The sequence below is a fragment of the Bison bison genome, unplaced genomic scaffold, assembly GCF_000754665.1.
Source record: "Bison bison bison isolate TAMUID 2011002044 unplaced genomic scaffold, Bison_UMD1.0 scf7180017864515, whole genome shotgun sequence".
Classification (NCBI taxonomy): Eukaryota; Metazoa; Chordata; class Mammalia; order Artiodactyla; family Bovidae; genus Bison; species Bison bison.
Window position 1 is genome coordinate 355,407 of NW_011495068.1, and position 20,084 is coordinate 375,490.

Consider the following 20,084-nt stretch of genomic DNA (forward strand, 5'->3'; position numbering starts at 1 on the left):
TCATGACAGCCATCCTAATAGGCGTAAGGTGATATTTCACTGTGCTTTTGATTTATATTTCCGTGATGATTAATGATGTTTAGCATTTATTCTTGTACTTGTTCTTTTGTATGTCATCTTTGAAAAAAAAAATGCCCATGTAGTTCCTCAGTCATTTTTAATTAATTTTTATATTAAGTTGTATGAATTCTTTCTTCTATTTTTTATTTATATATTTTAACTTTTGCAATGTTATGTTGATTTCTGCTGCAGAGGAATGCAAATTATATGTAATTATATGTACATCCACTCCTTCCCTAGCTTCCCTCCCCTCCCCATCCCTCCAGGTCAGCACAGAGCACCAGACTGGGCTCCCCAGCTCCCTCCTTCCCTTCTCACTAGCTCTCCATCTTACACCTGAGAGTGTACATATGTTGATGCTACTTTTATTTATTTCTATCAGAAAATGGTTTATAAGTAGTTTATGCATTCCATAGCTTGCCTTTTCATTTTATTGTTTCTTTTGCTATGCAGAAAATTTTATCTACATAGAGTTCCACTTAGTTTTCCTTATGTTGTCTGTGTTTTTTGTATTACATCCAAAAAATCATTACCCAGGCCAATGTCAAGGAGCTTCTACCATATGTGGAAGCTAAAAATCCTTCTAAGAAATTCTAGGAACTTAAAATGCAAAATTCTGGGAATTTTATGGTATCAAACCTTATGTTGAAGTTTTTAATTTCTATGCGTTGTGTAAGATAGGGATCCAAATTCATTTTTTTCTGCATATGTTTATCTTTTATTCTCAATACCATTTGTAGAAGAGATTCTCATTGAATGTTCTTTGGTTTCCTTGTCAAATGCTACTTGAACATGTATGTGTGGGCTTATTTCTGGGCTGATCTGCTTCAAGGATCTAAGTAACTGTTTTAAAACCAATATCATACTGTTAATCATTACTATAGTTTTGTAGTGTTTGATGCCTCTGGCTTTGTTTTGCTTTCTCTGAATGGTTTTGGCTATTCAGGTTCTTTTGTGGTTCCTTACAAATAAAAATACAAATATTAGGATTTTTTTTTCTTTTTCTAAGAAAAATTCCATTGAATTTTTTTTTTTAACTTTACAATATTGTATTGGTTTTGCCAAATATTGAAATGAATCTGCCACAGGTATACATGTGTTCCACTGAATTTTGATAGAGATTGAATTAAACTTGTAAATGGTTTGGGGTATTACAGACATTTTAAGAGTAATAATTCTTCCAATCCATAAACATGCACTATCTTTGCATTTGCTTGTTTTCTTCTGTTTCTTTCATCAAAGGTTTTAATTTTAATTGTACAGTTTTTTTTATTTCCTTGATTAAATTTATTCTTAACTATTTTACATTTTTAAATCTACTGTGAATGGGTTAATTAAAAATTTTTTTTTCAGATGCTTTGTTGTTAGTCCATAGAAATGCACCTTGCTTTTTTTTTTTGACAGCCTTTGCACTTCAACATGTAATACTTGAGGTACAAGAAAGCTACATCTGACATTGCTATAAATAAATCAAATCAGTCATCAAGGGCTCCAGAGTGAACAGCATCTCCATAACCTCCATGCTCATAATCTTCTTTTTCTGGGTATAATTTAATAAGATCATCAATTTAAAGAATGATAATTGCAGTTTCAGTTGCAAATTTCAAACTGTTCACTTTAACTATGGTTGGTTCAACCTTCCCTGCTTCTTGTTTGTTGTCATGGATATACCACTGACCAATTCATTTTAGATTTGTGAGTTCTGGGTCAACTTGAGCCTCTTTATGAGAAACTCTTAATTTTGCAACCAGATCCATGGGGTCTTGGGCAGCATTAACTGTCAGAGTATTGAGAATAACAAGAAGAGATCTTGCAAACTCCACAGTAGCTAGCTGTTGTTGGGTGTCCATGCTGGTTGCCTAGTTCTTGAGGCATATTTAAAAGGCTGCCTCTACAGCACTCCCACCTGGAACCATAGATTGTGACTCCAAAACACTCTTCACCACACAAAGGGCACCATGTAAGGAGAGCTCCTTCTCATCATACGTGGAATCATTTGCCCCACATAAGATGACTGATGCAGAGGTAAGAGCCTTAGTGTTTATAATCAAGATCAGTTCATCATCACAAATTCTCTCTTGTACCACCTCTTCTGCTTGTCCCATCATTGAAGCATCAAAAGTTTCTGCACCTTCCAAATTGGCCAGGTTGACAGAATAGCTGCTCTGGAAGCTTTGGCAATGCATTTAAGGTCTCTTTTAAAAACTCTTCCAACTGCCATAGCACCAGTCTCCACAAAATACTGTAATAACCACTTGTACACCACGCTTCATTTTTGTTTTCTGCAGGCTGAAGTCAAGACAAGTAATTTTTACATTAACTATTCTCCTGGGCATGTCTTGGGATCCTACCACACAGTTGAGCAATGATGAACATGCTCTCCATCTGACTTCTCCTGTAGGTTTTCAGAATATTAATGGAATTGACTGGATAGAGAGGCTGAACTCTGACATCTGTGTATTTAACAGTGAGCAAAGCATCTACCACAATATTTGCTAAGAAATTACCATTTATTCCAATGATTTTGGCTGCATTAATCAGGCAATCCCTTCCAAGCTCATCTGTGTTAATAATCAGATTTTCACTGATATAATGCACTGCTTCCTTGCAAGTCAATAGCTACTAATAACTGATGTGGGATGAATTTTCTGTTTGACCAGCTCATTTGCATTTCTTAGAAGTTCAGCTGCAATAATAACCATGGAGGTGGTCCCTTCTCCCACTTCTTTGTCTTGAAGAAACTGGCTGCAGGATGGTCTACCTCCAGTAGCTTCAGGATGGTTGCACCATCATTAATAATGGTTATATCACCAATATCATCCACTAACATTTTATCCAAGCCAACTGGACCAAGAATGGTGAGAGTGTTATAGTGTTATTTCTATTTTTAAGGAAAAACCTTTCCATTTTTCACCACTGAGTATATAAGTTGTGGGTTTCTCATACATGGCCTTTATTATGTTGATGTATGTTCCCTCATAAATTCTAAATCAGCTCTACACACACACACACACACACACACAAAACTTTATCTTTTGCTGAGAGAGAGAGAGAGGCTTAAGATTGGATTCTAATTTATTCTGTTTCACTGAAAATAACTTCTTTACTGGATAAGTTTAGAAACATGGATGGCAGAACTTTAATGAGGAAGTGTCAGGGATGTGGGATGAAGACAATCACCTTTCATGAGGTGAATCCCTCTCCCAAGTTAAAGGGTCATAGATCATTTTTCGATGTTCACTCAAACCTAGCTGAAGCTCACCTAGTCAGAAGACGTAAGCTCCCTTGTGGTCTTTAATGTGATATTATTTATATTATCTAATTAATGGGGGTGTTTTCTAATCTTGAAAAGGCTAAGTAATTGCCAGAACTGATGTTTCTTCCTTGTAAATAGATATATTCTTACCTTATATGGAGGGTTTCTATAAGGAACAAAAATGTAATGTGAATAGCAAAGTATTGATACATAAAAAATGCAGACTAAGTATTTGTACTGTTCTTTAAACTGTTAATGTATTTAGAATTACCATTCTAATGTTAATTATTCTATGTGTATATTTATAGTTTTACTAATTAAATATTATTCAAATGAAGTTTATTATTATAAATAGTTACCCCATAGCATAAAATTGCCAACAATTGTTGAACCATAGAGAAAGCAAGGGAATTCCAGAAATAACATATATTTCTGCTTCACTGACTACATAAAAGCCTTTGACTGTGTGGATCTCAGCAAACTATGGAAAATTCTTAAAGAGATGGGAATATCAGACCACTTTACCTGTCTCCTGAGTGACCAATTATTTGTAGGTCAAGAAGCAACAGTTAGAACCTTACATGGAACACCTGACCAGTTCAAAATTGGGAAAGGTGTAAAACAAAGCTGTATATTGTCACCCTGCTTATTTAACTTCTGTGCAGACTACATCATGCAAAATGCTGGGCTGGATTTATCAGAGACTGGAATCAAGATCAGCACGAGAAATAGCAACAACCTCAGATAAACAAATGATACCACTCTTAACGGCAGAATGTAAAGAGGAACTAACAAACCTCTTGATTACAGTGAAAGAGAAAAGTGAGAAGTTGGCTTAAAATTCAACATTCAAAAACCTAAGATCATGGCACTTAGTCCCATCACTTTATGGCAAATACAAGGGAAAACCTGGAAACAGTGACAGAATTTATTTTCCTGGGCTCCAAAGTCACTGTGGACAGTAACTATAGCCATAAAGTTAGATTTTTGCCTTGGAAGGAAAGCTATAACAAACCTAGACAGTGTTTTAAAAAGCAGAGGCATCACTTTGCCAACAAAAGTCCATGTTTTCCAGTAGTCATGTACAGATGTGAGAGTTGAATGATAAAGAAGGCTGAACAACAAAGAATGGATGTTTTCAAACTCTGGATACTATATAAGACTCTTGAGAGATCCTTGGATAGCAAGGGGATCAAACCAGTCAATCCTAAAGAAATCAACCCTGAATATTCATTGGAAGGACTGATACTGAAGCTGAAGTATTAGAAAAGACGCTGATGCTGGCGAAATTGAGGACAGGTGGAGAAGTAGGCCAGAGAAGGCAATGGCACCCCACTCCAGTACTTTTGCCTGGGAAATCCCATGGACAGAGGAGCCTGGTAGGCTGCAGTCTATGGGGTCGCTAAGAGTCGGACAGGACTGAGTGACTTCACTTTCACTTTTCACTTTCATGCATTGGAGAAGGAAATGGCAACCCACTCCAGTGTTCTTGCCTGGAGAATCCCAGGGATGGGGGAGCCTGGTGGTCTGCCATCTATGGGGTCGCACAATGTTGGACACGACTGAAGCGGCTTAACAGCAACAACAGGAGAAGTAGGCAACAGAGTATGAGATGGTTAGATAGCATCACTGAATCAATGGACATGAGTTTGACCAAACTCCAGGAGATAGTGAAGGACAGAAGTGTGGCTTGCTGTAGTTTATAGGGTTGCCTACAGACATGATTGAACAACAACAGCAATCACATAGTATACATATGTCTTTACATCCAAAGATTTAAGAAAACAATGCAGTAGATCAGGTTTAGGCATTTACTATCAGTGCCCAAATGTGCTTGTTTTATTAAGATAGATTATATTTTTTACATATGTATAATAGAAATTATCTTTCTGACATATTTGAAGTTATCAATTAGAAAACCCATATACATGTTTCAATGCCATTCTCCCAAATCATCCCACCCTCTCCCTCTCCCACAGAGTCCAAAAGACTGTTCTATACGAATCGCCAGTCCAAGTTCAATGCATGATACTGGTTGCTTGGGGCTGGTGCACTAGGATGACCCAGAGGGATGGTACGGGGAGGGAGGAGGGAGGCAGGGTTCGGGATGGGGAACACATGTGTACCTGTGGTGGATTCATGTTGATGTATGGCAAAATCAATACAATATTTTAAAGTAATTAACCTTCAATTAAAATAAATTTATATTAAAGAAAACCCATATAAAATCACAATGTGAATTTCTATAGCACTATGTCAATTAAAGTCATATTTATTATTAAGAAAATTTTGAAGATAAAATTAGAAAATGTAAGAGCATTAAAATTATTTTAGAATAGCTTTCATTATATGGGCTCAAGTTTTTTTTTTTTGTTTTTTTTTTTAATGAGGCTATTCATTAATAGAGTTGAAAATAGTTGCTCTTTTTAAACTATCACATAGACAATGTCAATTGAAGTGATGACTTATAGGCAAGTAAAACTAGATCTAATTGAATCTAAGTTTAAAATCACATTGCTGTAGTTGAAGGAATAGTCACAATAGTGCTGTATAATGTGCTTTTCTTATTCTTCTATCTATTCCCACAAAGAAAATGAACACTAATGAAGATATTATTTAGATAATATGATTCTGTCCAGTAAAATCACAAGTGAATTAAATAACCATATGCTTAGAATCTTATACTTTAATCAAATGGAGCATATTTAATAGTCATAAAATTTACTTAATAAATTTGGAACAGGAGACTGTATTTGTATGATCACACTAAAATAAAATTATTCAGGAATATAGCTTTGCATTTCTGTTATTTTACTGAATGTGACAATAGTCTAACAGCTTACCACCTCTACACATTAAGAAAATTAAATGCAACAATGAGGAAAACCAGTGTCAAATAGAGAGTAAATAAAATTGTGAAGAGAATTCTTAAAGATGTTGTTGATTATACAACAATAAAATTTTATATTGAAAATTAAGGGTAATTAGAGTTTTTTGTGTTACTGAATTCTATCATAATCAGTGTTGGAAAATGATTAAAAATTCTCAGCCCAACATCCTAAAACATCTTTTAAATGCAAATCATGTTATTATTACCACAAATTCAAATTAATGTTCACATTTACTTAAAATAATTCAAGATATTTTGTCAATATTTTGGAGTGTTTTTCCTAAGAAACAAAATGACTATTATATATATAATAATATCCCTAAGTGGGTGTCAAAAGATGACTTACTTCCAGTATACAATGAGTCTAATCACCCATCAGCTTACTAAATTAATACCCATGAGAGAAAAGTAATAAACAAGCAACCTCTCATTTAACACAGAGTACTTGGTGAATCATTCTTGATACTGATTTAAAAACTATGTACTGTAACAAAGTTTTCTAATACATCAATCATTCCTAAACTATTTCATATCACTAGCTCTATGTAAGAGATGGTTAAGACATTCTGTATAATTTTATAAGATTAATCTAAAATGAGTTCTTAGTTTAATATATTCTAGTGATATAATACAGCCTAGAGTTTATACTCATGTGATATAAATTCTGAGGATATATAAAGATACAAAATTATGTAAATAAAAGCCAAAATATTGGAGAAAATGCAATTTATCTACTAAGTAAAGCAATTGAAAACCTTTTCTTTTTTTCTATTTTTCCAGCAGGTCTTGACTTTGGTTCTAGGCAATTATGTTTTATTTCATCTCAAAATTCAAAAAGACTGATAAAGACTTGAGGAAATATTTGAATCTAAAGTGTCTGTTCTATACCTGACTGTTTTAACCCTCACCAGTAGACATAAGCTAAACGGAATAATCTTGAAATACTCAATTAGAGTCATATATTACCACAGACAAATCACTTTGGAATTATACCTCTATGAAACTGAAGGACATGATCAGAACCCTTCAGAATCTGAAAGAAATTTGTATTATAGTTTGTATTAAATTGCTCTTGTAGGAGACAAAGCTTTCAAAATAGCAGAAGATGGGAAGATGGAACACTCACAGATATAGTGTCTTCTTTCCTTCTCTGAGAATTTTCATTGGTCCTTACTCTAACTGTCTGAGGATCTGATAATCACATCTCAATAGAAAGCACTCATGCTGGCCATATTGCTTTTATTCTAGAACTTATTATATTAATATTATTCTAGTCATATCGGGGTGGGGGGGAGAAACGAGCCAAAATTTCTACATAAAACTTGAAAAATAAAGTTTCAGATTATACTAATAATTTATTAATAAATAAATAAATTGATATGTGATAGTTTTATCATTTATTTTAAATCCAGTAATGTATAGTTCTCATTTAAGTAATCCAGTTCTCATTTAAGTCTCACAAATACCTATATAGCTAATTATTGTCATATAAATTTCACATGAAGAGAACAAATTTTAGCACTGACAATATGAGAACTCTATTGTTTGATTACGAAACCCATAAATTATGTTCTGACAAGCAGTAATTATAAATATATAGGGTCATATATTTAAATTTTTGTATATTTTCCATATATATCACCAAAAAGTATCTATTGGTTCTGTATTAATATTCCAAGAACTACAGTTGTTGAGACCAGAGCAGTCAAAATACTGTACTAGGAAGCTATTACTGAAACCAGGAGTGAGTCACCAGTAAATAGTCTCAGCACATCAATCAGTTTAATATGGAAAGATTTTGTTGTCATTGTTGTTGTCTTGTATTGTTTACTTTTCCCTTCTTTTTCTTTCTTTTTAAAATCATGATAGGAATGAGGTTTGGAGAATGGCATCTCATAAATTTTTGTAGGATGCATTTTCATTTTTATTCATCTCAAAGTAATTTCTAATTTTTATATTATTTCTTCCCCGACTCATTGATTATTTGTGTATGTCTAATTTTCACACATTTATGAAGCTCTTAAATATTCCTTAAATATTAAAACAGAGGAATATTTTAATTTCCTTCAAGTGTGGTCAGAAAATATTCTTTGAATGCCTTCAATTCTTCTAAATTTATTGAAACTTGTTATATGATCTAACATATGCTCTACTATAGCAGAGCTCCATGTACATGCAAAAAGACTGTGTGTTCAGTTTTTGTTTGAGTGGAGTGATAGGTAGATGATGTTACACATAATCAATTTATATTTCTGTTCAAGTCTTCTATTGTTGATCTTTTATCTAGTTTTGTATCCATTGTTAAAAGTGGGGTAATACAATTTCTAATTACTAGAAAAGGAAAAAAATGATTTTCTCTTAAAACCTCTAGAAGAATGCAAAGCTTCTGATATCTTGATTTTAGTGAAAATTCTGACTTACTTAATTATAAGGTAAATTAATCTGCTTTAAGTCACTAAGTTTGTGATAATTTGCTACAACCTAAATGGGAAACTAATACACTCATTTAATTTCAGTGAGCTCCCAAAATTATGCTTGTGTAAAAGTATGTTTCCTTCCCAAAGATGTCTATACTGTGTATGACCTTCTTGTCATACAAATTACATCTTTGTGCATCATGGCCTGTGCAGACTTGCATTTGCTTTATTCATGTGTCACTTTAATCAGACAACAAAAGGAAAATACATTTATATATTCTATTTACCTCAGGAGTTATTTCCTTGTGTTGTTTGTTCTTGTGGATTCAATTTACTATTTAAAGCTCTTTCTTTACAGCTCGAAGAATTTATTTCAGTCTTACTCATAGGACAGGTAAACTAGTGAGATTTCAGTTTTTCCTTGCTTGTGCGTGGTGTGAATTTCTTCCACACTCTTGAAGGGCCATTTTTCTGTGTATAGAATTCTTGGTTAATTATCATTTCATTCAGGACTTTGAATCTGTCGTTTCACTGACCTATGGTTACTGTGGTTTCTGATGAGAAATCAGCTGTTTATCTTACTGAAGATCACTCTTTAATGATGCATCATTTTTCTCATGGTCTTTTCTAGGTTCCCTCTTTGTCCCTGACTTTTGACAGTTTGATTATAACACATCTAGGTATGGATCTTTTTTTTTTTTTTAATCCTACTTGAAGCTAAATAAACTTTCAATTTGGGGGAGTTTTTGCCATTATTAAAAAAAAGAAAGAAATAAAGAAACAGAAAATATTTCTGAGGCTTTCTCTCTTACTTCTCCTCTGGTATTTCCATTACATGTATGTGGGTATACTTGATAGTGTCCCAAAAGTTTGAGAATTTTTCTTTGTTCTTTATTATATCTTCTTAGAAAGTCTATATCTATATCTATATCGATATATATAGATATATATTGATATAGATATAGACTTTCTAAGAAGATATAATATATCTATATATATATATAAAGTCTTTATATATATATATAAAGAAGATATAATATATCTATATATATATAAAGTCTATCTTATATCTACTTAGAAAGTCTAATTCCAGTTGATCTATCTTCAATTTTACTAATTCCTTCTTTTTTCTGCTTAAATCTGAGGTTGAGCCCCTGTGGAGAATTTGTCATTTTATTTTTGCAATTTTTAGCTCAATAATGTTTTTTCTTTTAAAAAAATATGACCTTTTAATTGACATTCTCTATTTGATGATCAAACATTGTCAATTTTTCCTTTACTTTTTGAAAATACTATTCTTTACATTTTGTACATACTCTCTTTGTCTAGTAGGTACAATATGTAATCTTCCTCAGTGAGAGTTTTTGCAGACTGAACTTGTTAACTAATCTGATATGCCAACTCTACAAATCAAAACCAATCATTCCAGTGTTGAGTTTGCTTGCTCTTAGTTGTTGCTACTAATTATTTTTCCTAGGGACTTTTCTTAACTAACCCTGTAAAAGTCTATACTATTTTATTAAATTTCAGAGTTCTGAAAGTTTCATTTTTGCCATTTTTTTTTAAGAGTTCTCATTGTTTTCATGGATGAGTAAATTTTCAGACATCTTTACTTAGGCATTTTGAAATATTCCTCTCAGCATACTTTTTTGTTTCAACGGAAAACCTCTAGACGACCTAAGTAACTGAAGAATATTAAAAAAAAACCATTCACTCAAACAGAAGTTGAGATGATTGAAAAAATAATTGGTATTTAAATTTCACTTTGAAGGTCGCCACCTTTCCTTTTGGAAGGAATAATCTTGTATTAGCATTGTTATCTTTAACTCCACCAATTAGAGCTTCCTCCTCCTTTAAGAAAAGTCATTAGAGTTTCTTCATTTACTTAGATTTCTATTCAGTGAGTTCAAGATAGTTCATCTTTTGAATCTAAATAGTTCATCTTTTGAATCTAAATTTTAGAATATCAAATTAATTATGCTATCACCAAATAACATATTCAATTATAACTGAAACAAGCAGATACTTTTTATAGCTTTATTGTAACATTAAAAAAAATTGTTTCCTCCTGAATTTTTTCCCATATGCTGACTGTAACATAACCCAGAGAATGAATGCCATGAGGGCCTTGCTTTGATACTGGGAGCCTACTCATGTTCTGAAAGCAAGTTTCTCCACAAGTATACTTTGGAACATATATTGAACAAAAGTGGAGCATGATTAGTGTTATTCTTTATGATTAAGATTATTCAGGATTTATCTTAGAAGAGGAGTGGGTGGTAGGCTGCTCATACCTGAGGAGTTCTAGCACATCTATGTGTGATATTTCAAACCTGAAGCTAGGCATTTAGATTTCTTTGGCAGACACCATGGTGAGAATCTGCCTTCCTCACATCAGACGTGATGTACAGACAGTGCATTGCAGTTTCTGGAGAGAGCTCCAGTCAAAGGCTCAGTCTTTTTTGCTCAAACCAACCATTCTCAGACATATATATGCATTCCCATCTCAGGTACCATTGGTGGAGGGCCTCCGTAGAAAGGCTTTTGCTGATGCATTATTCTCTACTTTGACTCAGTATCTTTTCATTCTTAAACTCTCCTCGTCTCCTTTCCCTCATCCCATATGCACATAAAGACATGAAAAGTCTTTATTCAGAGATCCTTGATCCTGAGGTGATTGGACCCATCTGCACGGCATCCACTTGGTCCCATTCGGTGGGAAACATTTGAACACTGAAGAGCCAAGCCTCTTTTTGCCTCTTGTATGCACTATCTCAGTGAATACAATCTTGATTGCAACTTTAAGTGTGGATTGTTGTCTTATTTGGTCACTTGAACATCTGCTTGCTTGAGTGTACTTACTAAATCTAGCTCTTTTCTGAAATAGGATTGGTGAGAATTGGAATTTGGTGTCCTGTAGTATTCTTTAATAAGTCAAATATTTATTAGAGCTATGTCCAGGTATGACTAGTTTATTTTTAAAAGTTATACTCAGTAAAAGGTCATTTTATGGTTTACTGCAAAATTTCAATAGCCTTTAGAAATTTAGTTTATTTTTCTCTCTTCCCTCTTAATGAACACATTTCTGTCATAAGAATCTTGTCAAGTTTTTGTATTGTTAATATCTGTACAAGGATTCTAAATCATTATTATCAGAAACAGATTAGTGGAAAATATAGAGAAATCATATACTGAATACTAACCCTGAATACTTGTTATTTTCTGATTTTTTTTTCTATTTCAGAGGCCCATATTATCTTGAAAATGTTAATAATGCTATTTAATCACTGCTTAAATTATTTATGTCTAATTATTAGGATTTTACTATCAGACTAATTTCAAGGTTCCTTAATGATATACCTTTGGATTACTTCTCTGGTGTTTATCTGAGTGATGGAATCACAGCAATTATATCTCTAGTGAATCATTTTTCAGACTGCAGGTTATCCAGAATCATCCCATGAAAATACACTATTCATAGCATTTAACTTTTTATGAAGTGAGACTACAATTACTTATAAATCTATGCATACATCAAGCTAGATTAAATTCTAATTACATAATTTTGGCCACTTTGTAATACTTGAAAACATCATTGAAATAATTTTATGTAAAACAGTATTTCCCTCACATGCCATAAGCAAATACATGACTTTTCCTAATAACTCATAGAGCAATCTGAAATGTGAATTCTACTTTAAAAATTTTACTTTTAAGTAGATACTAGTAATAATATCATAACTCCTGCAACACACATTAAGTACTTTTATAGTCATAGCTATACTCCTAAATAAGCCATAAATAAGTATACTAATAAATAAGCCATAAGAGTATGGCAATTTTTAGAGAAAGATATTTATTTTACTTAATACTGTGATCCCCTTGTGGACACAGAAAGGAAGGAGAGGGTACTCTTGGCAACTTAGAAGGGTAAGAAAGGGTGAGAGATGGGAGGGAGGTTCAATAGGGAGGGGATATACATATACCTATGGCTAATTTGTGATGATATGTGGCAAAACCAACACAATATTGTAAAGCAATTATTCTCCAAATAAAAATAAATTCATGGATCACAGCTGTGTCATGAAGAAGGAGCTTACTTAAGTCAATGAACTAATGAGCCATGCTATGCAGGACAACCCAAGATGGATGGGTCATAGTGAAGAGTTCTGACAAAACATCCTCCACTGGAGGAAGCAATGGCCACCCACTCCATTAGTCCTACCACAAGAACACATGACAATATGAAAAGGCAGAAATATATGATTCGAAGATGAGTCCTCCAAGGTTGAAAGGTGTCCAATATGCTGTTAAGGAAAAGTGGAGGATCATTGCTAATAACTTCAGAACGAATCCAAGGCCTGGGCCAAAGCATAAATGGCACACATGTGGATGTAGCTCATGGTGAAAGTAGAGACTGATGCTGTGGGAAAAAAAATACTACATAGGAACTTGGAATGTTAGGTCCATGAATCAATGTAAATTGGATATAGTCAAGCGGGAGATGACAAGAAGGAACATGAAAATCTTGGGAATTGATGAACTAAAATGGAATGGAATGGATGAATTTAATTCAGATATCCATTATATCTACTACCTTGGACAAGAATCTTTTAGAAGAAATGGAGTAGCCCTACTAGTCAACATAAGAGCACAAAATGCAGTACTTGAGTACAATCTCAATAATGACAGAATGATCTCAATTCATTTCCAAGGCAAACCATTCAACATTACACCCAAGTCTATGCTCCAACCACTAATGTCACGGAAGGTGAAGTTGACCAGTTCTATGAAGACCTACAAGAACTTATAGAACTAACACCAAAAAGATATTTCTTTTTCACTATAGGGGATTTAAATGCAAAAGTAAGAAGTCAACAGATACCTGGAGTAAGAGAAAAGTTTGGGCCTGAAGTATAAAATGAAGCAGGGCAAAAGTTAACAGAGTTTTGCCAAAAGAACACGCTGGTCATCACAAACACCCTCTTCCAACAAGAGATGACTCTATGTATGGACATCATCAGATAGTTGATACTAAAATCAGATTGATTACATTCTTTGTGGCCAAAGATGGAGAAGCTCTATACAGTCAGCAAAAATAAGACCTGGAACTATGGCCCAAAAGGTGAGCTTCTTATTGCAAAATTCAGGCTTAAATTGGAAAAAAAAAAAAAAGGAGAAAATAAGCCATTTGGATATGACTTTAATCAGATCCCTTATGATTATAGAGTGGAAGTGAGAAATAGATTCAAGGGATTAGATCTGGTAGACAGAGTGCCTGAAGAACTATAGATAGAGTTTTGTAACACTCTACAGAAAGTGGTGACCAAGACCATCCTAAAGAAAAACAGATACAAGAAGGAAAAGTGGTTGTCTGAGTAGACTTTACCAAGAGCTGAGGAAAGAAAAGAAGTGAAAGGGAAGGGAAAAAGGAAAGATATAATCATCTGAATGCAAAATTCCCAAGAATAGCAAGGAGAAATAAAAAGGCATTCTTAAATGAACACTGCAAAGAAATAGAGGAAAATAATAGAATAGCAAAGACTAGAGATCCCTCTAAGAAAATTGAAGATATCAATGGAACACTTCATGCAAGAAAGGACATGATAAAGGATAGAAACTGAAAGGACCTAATATAAGCAGAACAGATTAAGAAGAGGTTGCAAGAGTACACAGAAGAACAAAAGAGGTCTGAATGACCCAGAAAACCATGATGCTGTGGTCACTAATCTAAAGTCAGTCACCCCTGAAATGTGAAGTCAAGTGGTCTCTAAGAAGTATTACTATGAACAAGGCTAGTGGAGTTGATGGAATTTCCCCTGAGCTATTTAAAATCCTAAAAGATGATGCTGTGAAAGTGCTGCACTCATCATGTTGGCAAATCTGGAAAACTGAATGGTGGTTACAGGACTAGAAAAGATCAGTTTCCATTCCAACCCCAAAGAAGGACAAGGCCAAAAAATGTTCAAACTACTGCACAGGGGTGCTCATTTCACATGCTAACAAGGTAATGCTCAAAATCCTTCAAGCTAGGCTTCAGCATAATGTGAACCAAGAACTTCCTGATATACAAACTAACCAGTGGACATGGTTAGAAAAGTCAGAGAAACCAGAGAGGTGTTGCTGAGTCATGGAGAAAGCAAGAGAATTCAAGAAAAATATCTACTTCTGCTTTATTGATTATGCTAAAGCCTTTGTGTGGATCACAATTTGGACAATTCTTAAAGAGATGAATACCACACCACCTTACCTATCTCCTGAGAAACCTGTATGCAGGTCAAGAAGCAACAGTTAGAACTGGACATGGAACAATGGACTGGTTCCAAATTGTGAAGGGAGTACAACAAGAATGTACATTGCCATCCTGCTTATTTATCTAATATGCAGAGTACATCATGTAAAATGCCATGATGGATGAAGTTCAAGTTGGAATCAAGATTGTCAGGAGAAATATCTACAACTTGTGATAGGCAGATTACACAACCATTATTGCAGAAAGCAAAGAGGAGCTAAAGAGTCTCTTGATAAAAGTGAAAGAGGAGAGTGAAAAAGCTGGCTTTAAACTTAACATTCGAAAAACTAATATCATGGCAACTGGTCCCATCACTTCTGGAAATAGAAGAGGAAGAAATGGAAGCAGCAGAAGATTTTATTTCTTGGGCTCCAAAATCACTGAGAAAAGTCACTGCAGCCATGAAATTAAAAGATGCTTGCTCCTTTGAAGGAAAGCTAGGACAAATCTAGACAGTCTATTAAAAAGCAGATACATTCTTCGCTGGCAAAGGTCTATATTGTAAAAGCTATGGTTTTTCCACAGTCATGTATAGATGTGAGAGTTGGACCATAAAGAAAATTGGGCACCAAGGAATTGATGCTTTCGAACTATGGTTCTGGAGAATACTCTTGAGAGTCCCTTGGACTGCAAGGAGTTTAAACCAGTCAACCCTAAAGGAAATCATCCCTGAATCCACATTTGAAGGGCTGATGTTGATGGTGAAGCTCCAATACCTTGGCACCCTGATTCTAAGAGCTGACTGATTGAAAAATACCCTGAAAATGGGAAAGATAGAAGGCAAAAGGAGAAGGCAGTGGCAGAGCATTAGATGGTTGATAGCATCATTGACTCAGTTCAGTTTAGTTGCTCAGTCGTGTCTGACTCTTTCTGATCCCATGAACCTCAGGACACCAGGCCTCCCTGTCCATCACCAACTCCCAGAGTCCACCCAAATCCATGTCCACTGAGTCAGTGATACCATCCAACCGTCCCATCCTCTGTTGTCCCCTTCTCTTCCTGCCCTCAATTTTCCCCAGAATCAGGGTCTTTTCCAATAAGTCAGCTCTTTGCATCAGATGGCCAAAGTATTAGAGTTTCAGCTTCAACATCAGTCCTTTCAATGAACACCCAGGACTGATCTCCTTTAGGATGGATTGGTTGGATCTCCTTAAAGTTCAAGGGACTCTCAAGAGTCTTCTCCAACACCACAGTTCAAAAGCATCAATTCTTCATTGCTCAGCTTTCTTCACAGTCCAAATCTCACATCCATATATGACAACTGGAAAAACCATAGCCTTAACTAGATGGACCTTTGTTGGCAAAATAATGTCTCTCCATCTTAATATGCTATCTAGGTTGGTTATAACTTTCCTTCTAAGGAGAAAGCGTCTCTTAATTTCATGACTGCAATCACCATCTGCAGTGATTTTGGAGCCTAGAAAAATAAAGTCAGCCACTGTTTCCACTGTTTCCCCATCTATTTCCTATGAAGTGATGGGACCAGATGCCATGATCTTTGTTTTCTGAATGTTGAGTTTTTAAGCCAACTTTTTCACTCTCCTCTTTCACTTTCATCAAGAGGCTCTTTCATTCATTTTCTTCAATTTCTGCCATAAGGGTGGTGTCATCTGCAAATCTGAGGTTATTGGTATTTCTCCTGGCAATCTTGATTCCAGCTTGTGCTTTCTCCAACTCAGCGTTTCTCATGATATACTCTGCATAGAAGTTAAATAAGCAGGGTGACAATATACAGCCTTGACATACTCCTTTTCCTATTTGGAACCAGTCTGTTGTTCCATGTCCAGTTCTAACTGTTGCTTCCTAACCTGCACACAGATTTCTTAAGAGGCAGGTCAGGTGGTCTGGTATTTCCATCTCTTGAAGAATTTTCCACAGTTTATTGTGATCCACACAGTCAAAGGCTTTGGCATAGTTAATAAAGTAGAAATAGATGTTTTTCTGGAACTCTCTTGCTTTTACAATGATTCAGTGGATGTTGGTAATTTGATCTCTGGTTCCTCTGCCTTTTCTAAAACCAGCTTGAACATCTGGAAGTTCAATATTCACGTATTGCTGAAGCCTGGCTTGGAGAAATTTAAGCATTACTTTACTACTGTGTGAGATGAGTGCAATTGTGTGGTAGTTTGAGCATTCTTTGGCATTGCCTTTCTTTGGGATTGGAATGAAAACTGACGTTTTCCAGTCCTGTGGCCACTGCTGAGTTTTCCAAATTTGCTGGCATATTGAGTGCAGCACTTTCACAGCATCCTCTTTCAGGATTTGAAATAGCTCAACTGGAATTCCATCATGTCCACTAGCTTTGTTCATAGTGGTACTTCCTAAGGCCCACTTGACTTCACATTCCAAGATGTCTGGCTCTAGGTCAGTGATCACATCATCATGATTATCTGGGTCGTGAAGATCTTTTTTTTGTACAATTCTATGTATTCTTGCCACCTCTTCTTAATGTCTTCTGCTTCTGTTAGGTTCCTACCATTTCTGTCCTTTATCGAGCCCATCTCTGCATGAAATGTTCCCATGGTATCTGTAATTTTCTTGAAGAGATCTCTAGTCTTTTCCATTCTATTGTTTTCCTCTGTTTCTTTGCATTGATTGCTGAGGAAGGCTTTCTTATCTCTCCTTGCTATTCTTGGAACTCTGCATTCAAATGGGTATATCTTTCCTTTTCTCCTTTGCTTTTTGCTTCTCTTCTTTTCTCAGCTATTTGTAAGGCCTCCTCAGACAGCCATATATATTTTTTTCTTGCACTTTTTTTTTCTTGGGGATGGTCTTGATTTCTGTCTCCTATACAATGCATGAACCTCCATCCATAGTTCTTCAGGCACTCTGTCTATCAGATCTAGTCCCTTAAATCTATTTCTCATTTCCACTGTATAATTATAAGGGATTTGATTTAGGTCATACCTGAATGGTCTAGTGGTTTTCTCCACTTTTTTCATTTTCAGTCTGAATTTGGCATTAAGGAGTTCATGATCTGAGCCACAGTCAGCTCCTGGTCTTGCTTTTGCTGACTGTATAGAACTTCTCCATTTTGGGCTGCAAAGAATATAATCAGTCTGATTTTGGTGTCGACCATCTGGTGATGTCCATGTGTAGAGTCTTCTCTTGTGTTGTTGGAAGAGGGTGTTTTCTATGACCAGTGTGTTCCCTTGGCAGAACTCTTCAAGCCTTACCCTGCTTTATTGTGTACTCCAAGGCCAAATTTGCCTGTACTCCAGGTGTTTCTTGACTTCCTACTTTGCATGCCAGTCCCCTGTAATGAAAAGGACGTCTTTTTTGGGTGTTAGTTCCAGAAGGTCTTATAGGTCTTCATAGAACCCTTCAACTTTAGGTTCTTCAGCATTACTGGTTGGGGCATAAACTTGGATTACCATGATATTGAAAGGTTTTCCTTGGAAATGAACAGAGATAATTCTGTCATTTTTGAGATTGCATCTAAGTATCATTGACTCAAGGAACATGAATTTGTGCACTCTGGAAGATTGTGGAGGACAGAGGAGCAGTGTCCTTCAATTCATGGGATCATGAAGGGTTGGATATGAGTTGATGACTGAACAAAAACATTAACAAAATTCTCATGAACCTTTTTATAAGATGCATTTTATGCATTACTTAGATTATCTTAATCTTACCTGTCTTTCCAATCACCAGTTACCACGTTTATCACTTCAGTCAGTAGAATTATTGAAGCTACATCTAGCAAGAATATCTGTTAACAGGAGCTAATGTTATGGATCTGCATGGTTTTCATAATACTAATAATGCCTGGGACTAATCTAAACAAACTCAAGAAACTTTCACTCCTCCCATACCTTTTAAATTTAGATGTAGCACTATGCTAAAATGTGTCAAATCTGGCTTCCCCAGCAACTTCTCAAAGGGAATGGCAATCTGTAAGTATTGGAGAATTGGCTGTCTCTGAAACAAATTATAATCAGTGGAAACAGAAGATAGAGGAGACCTGTCAAATAACTTTTTTTTCCATTTCTCTCTTCAAAAGATAATTCTGATGCATGATTTTTCTGTACAAGAGGCATCTTATATGATAAGGCAATGAGTCACATCTTTTCACATCTCATGAAGCAGTAACCACGTAGTAACATATGACATGTTTATAAATCTGTACATGTTTATAATTCTGTAAAATGTGCCACTTTGCTTTTTCATAAATGGTTCAAGTAAGTCAGCATATGATTATAAGCATTGCTTAGTCGTTAAGTAGTGTCTGAGTCATAGCAACCTATAAACTGCACTTCATGTAGTTTTTATCCATTTTCTCATTTGAAGTCAGGGGTCTGGAGGGAGGACATTGGTCGAAGTAAAGAATATCCTGAAATGTCAGAATTATCAAGAACAACTTTTTAATCTCTTTCAGAGGGTAGGAGTCATGACTGGCATGGAGAAAGTTTCTTTCAAAATGAAGATTGGTCTCCATAAAACATATCACCTTCAACCACCCTCATTATCTCCAAGACTTATGGACAGATTTAGGTCTTAGTATTACCACACGGGAATGTATAAACACAGCTCCATCTTTATCTGAGATCATAAGAATATTCCCATTCCAGATATGAGGGATTCACTTTTTCACAAAAATATCCTAAATGTCACATAATAAATTTTGTGAGATTGTTAACTCCACTGACATTGTAATTGTACAAACAGTATGATTATATTTTGCATCTCATTTTCATCCTTAACTTGGACATATAATATTGAATAAATAAGAGATGCTTTTAAGGCCACCTAGAAGGTCTCTAGTTTCATGTCACTATTCAAGCTGAGAAATTAGAAACATGTGCTTGTCATTTTCATTATGTAAGCACTCTAGGGCACTTAAAAGAAGCCATCCCATCTCCTAATCCTTATAATTATCATTATTTCCATAACACTTGAGTGAGCAGCAACTTGGTCCCTGAAGGCATTTGCCTTTTAAACACTTAATCACAGTCAAGCACTCAAGCACAGGTGAAACCTTGATTAATTGTGATGTTCCTGCATGCTAAGGGTTGGTGGCATCCCACTTCTCATTGATAAGATATTTACATCCATTTCAAATTCTTTATTGCTTGCCTGTTTTCTGAGCTTACTCTTTGAGTTAATTTAGTTTATTGGTCAGACGTCAGTAAGAAGATAAATCAGACCAGATTTCTTACAGAGAAAAAC

General features: G+C 35.0%; 1 pseudogene; it reads right to left on the reverse strand.

Moving 5' to 3' along the window:
- Positions 1-1,535: 1,535 nt before the first annotated feature.
- On the reverse strand, positions 1,536-2,923 carry LOC104981043 (annotated as a pseudogene).
- Positions 2,924-20,084: the final 17,161 nt, after the last annotated feature.